The following is a 3,893-nucleotide window of genomic DNA, read 5'->3' as shown; positions in this document are numbered from 1 at the left end:
ATCCTAATCGGGCCCCACTAGTTGCCATTTCATAAAACTTGTGAGAGAATACACATTAATACATTCCATTTTGGCCCATGCATTTTATAAAAAAAAAACAAGTATCAATGCATAAACACGAGTAAACTAGTAACTAACTTAGGTGGTCAACCCGATTAATGCGCCTAATTAAAACTAGTCAAACTTGTTTAACCGATTATGTGATTAAGCGCAATTAAAATAGCTCAAATAAATAATGAAGCTCCTACTAAATTTCGCATCCAATTTAATTAATCCGATTAATTAAGCCGGTAAACCCAAAATTTTGTCAAATTAAAATTTTGCAAGTTCCGCTCAAACCCGAGGCCTAGCCTCCAACATTTAGTTAAAACAAATAAACATAAATTAAAATAATTAAAACGGTAAAATCGCAAAAATACGTAGCCTACCGCACGCAAGTGGCTCGCGCACCTAGACTAGCTAGGCACGTGCCATTGCTAGCCACAGCTGCCTAGCAGCTTAGGCAATACGGCGTAGTGTGTGCGCCCGCACCACACCAATGCAACACTGCTAGGCGCAAAGCCTAGCAGCTTTTGTTGTGGGCTGCAAGGTGCGAGGCAGCACGAACTTGGATGCCTGCCCTTCGCACCATACCAAGGCTGCACGCATCAGCTCACTCGCACACACCGCTCGCACAGCACCAATTGCCGCACCATGCTGCTACCCCATGCGCACACCACGCACGCTCACAAGTCCAACTTAATAAATTCATTCAATTGCACAAACCAAATTAATTCGAAGAACCATTCTTTAGATAAAATTTGGTTCAACTTGGTGCAACAAAATTAAAGGGCTACTCTCACTATTAATTTAACCAACATAAATTAATCTTAAGATTTGATAAATTTAAAGGGAGTTGGAATAATGAACATGAATATTCAGTGAAAAATTCCAACTTTAACTTGTGAATTTTTGAAAAATTACATCTTCCAATATGAAGATTAATGAAATTTCAATCACAAGTTTGAAACTTTATGACTTTAATCAACTTAAAAATGATTAAGTCAAGACAGTTCAATAAACAATCATGGAATTTAGTAACACAAAGTTCCAACCAACTAAAATAATTAAAGGTTATATCTTTAGTACTTAAGAGCCTCAAAAACACAAAATTTTCACACTTAAAGTAATTGATTTGCAATTATGTGAAAATTGAGCCAACCATTTAAACACCAATAATTACTACAAAGTAATCATGCATAAAGTAGTCTAAAATTGCAGAAACATAAAGGAAAGAACCAAACACATAACCACAATTAATATGCCATTAAGATTCAAGGTTTAAAAGACTTAAAAGTTTTCGTCAAAACGAAAAACCCCTCAAAACAGGCATTTCTGGGAAGAATTTGGCTTTTTCACAGCCCTTAAAGGATTAAATCTTTTCCACAACGTTGTTTCCACCCAAAATTCACTATTTTTGGGCGAAAATCTGAGTTCGGGAGCCAAAATTCTCATTAAAACGAGATTAAAATTAAAAAAAACCGAGCTACTAATCTAATTAGCAACTAAAACCAAAAATTAAAGTCATTTTAACACCTTGAAAATATTAGTTACAAAAATAAATGAGCAAGTCTCCGATACCGCTGTTGGGTTTCGAAAAGTCCGACTTTCCGCGGAAACAAAACCCGAGCCAAAGAACAACTCACAATTAATATAACTAATAAGCATAATTAACAAGACAAGGAGAAAGACAATATTACCCTTGGCACGTGCTTCGCTCACTTTAACGAATTCTTACTTCGAAAGCCGAGTCCCATAAGCGCGTAGACCTCCCTCGAAAATCCACCCGCAACAACGACCTGAATGGTCTCTACTCGGAGTTTAGCAGAGCTAGACCAAAAAAAACTACTCGAGTTTTATTTGAACTTATAGGTGTAGGCGTCGCTCGAAGTGCACCTACGTTAAAAGCATGTTGTGAATATGCTTGGCACTCTTAGGAAGTGGGAATTGATATTACGAATAGGGACAACAATTAGGGACAAGGAAAGTAGGGAGCCGCCAACAAGTTTTTAAGGAACTTGTAAACCGTTCACGGATCATTATAAGGCAACCACGAAAAGGGTCAACGATAGGCAACAACGATTGACCCGTGAAGGTTACACCCCATTCATAATCCATGAGATTACTAACTCCATATGGTTCGGAACCACGAAAGGAGGATCAGGGATGATGGTACGAAGTGAGTCATGGAGTCACATTCGCCCGTATTGGCCTCTACTCGATTCTTATTATGAAAAGTATTCCTGTGATCTCAAAGGCATGCAAATAAAATATTCAATTTGCTCCAAACTATTATTATGCTAAATTGGTTGAATATTAATGCAACATATAATTCTAATATATTAGTGATCACTTTATTAATTAACAAGATTAAAGGAACCTAAACCGGTTGTCCAAATTATCTTATTAGGCGTGATTATCAATTACATATTCCCTTTAAACATTCAATATGGTGATCATAAATAATAATAGAATAAACATTAATATTGGAAGCAATTCAACAATAATAGCGTTAGTCCAATCAAATAATAATAATAATAATAATAATCATGATACTAGAAATATAAAATAATAATAAGTAATTAAAATAATTAATTACTCACATCCCGCACGCTCTTTTAAATTGTTACATCATGAATAAATTGTTAGTAACTTCAATAAATATAAATCAAATGGAAATTAAATTAAATAAAAGGTAGAGTTGATTTGGTCCAAACCCTCAGTTAATTATACCTTTCACACCTTGGTTTAAGTATAGAACTTCGGATATTGTATGGACTCCTTAGAGTGCTTAAGGGATATAAAATTAGAGAATAGGGTGGCTAGAGTTTAGGCTAGAGCAAGAGAGAGAGGAGAGAATATTTTTGGTGTAGCAAGAGAGGATGATTTTTGGTGTAGAAGAGAGAAAGAGAGAATGATTTGATGATCAAGCTTGTTGATGATTGAAAAAGGAGAGATATGACCTCTATTTATAAGGGAAAAAGAGGGGTCGAATCAAGAAAAGATAAGAATTCGAATCGGATAAAACTCTTGCGATAGACAGCAGTTTTTGTGGTTTTTTGTTTTTATCATATCTTTTGATCCAGAAATCGGAATAAGATGAATAAGATATTGTTGGAAAGCTCTTGAAGTCTAATTTCTATCCCAATTAGAATCAGATTAAAATATTTTGTAGAATAAAAGATATGGCCGAAATAGTGGGACGGTTTCAGTTTTGGATAGAGTTTCGTATTTCTTTTATATCTTTTTCGTTATAGCTCGGAATTAATATTATAATATATCATTGGAAAGATAATTTCAAGAGCTATCTAACCATATAAGAATCAGATAAAAACTATGAAGCACGAAAATAATATATTTCAATCTTTGAACGTCTTTCAATTCAAATTAAATTACTAGAGGAGTTTTATTCTATTTCAAACTCTTTAATCTTATCTTTTCAAAAAGGATAATTAGGATCTTTTAGAAACTTATAGAAGCTTCCAATTAATCCTAATTGGATTAGGAGTGGGATTAAATCCTTTGGACCCTCCACATAATCATTGGGTCGTAGATAAGGTGGGCTTAGATTCGGTTTAGATCCAGTTTAGTGTTTTGGCCATAACTTATTCGTTATAACTTGGATTTGGGCTTATAATATATCATTGGAAAGCTCTTTTAAAGCACCATCCAAATATTTAACAATTGGACCCAGATTATGGACCAAAATAAAATGATATAAACGTTTTATAAAAAGGACACAAAATGAATGATTTTAATGGACACGAAATGAATTATTTGGGCTTAAAGGCACGAAAAGAGGAAAATAAGTTATGATTTGGGAAAATGGGCTATGAATTGGATTGGTTTATGAA

Source organism: Chenopodium quinoa, unplaced genomic scaffold (assembly GCF_001683475.1).
Source record: "Chenopodium quinoa cultivar QQ74 unplaced genomic scaffold, ASM168347v1, whole genome shotgun sequence".
Taxonomy (NCBI): Eukaryota; Viridiplantae; Streptophyta; class Magnoliopsida; order Caryophyllales; family Amaranthaceae; genus Chenopodium; species Chenopodium quinoa.
This window is presented reverse-complemented; position numbering follows the sequence as displayed.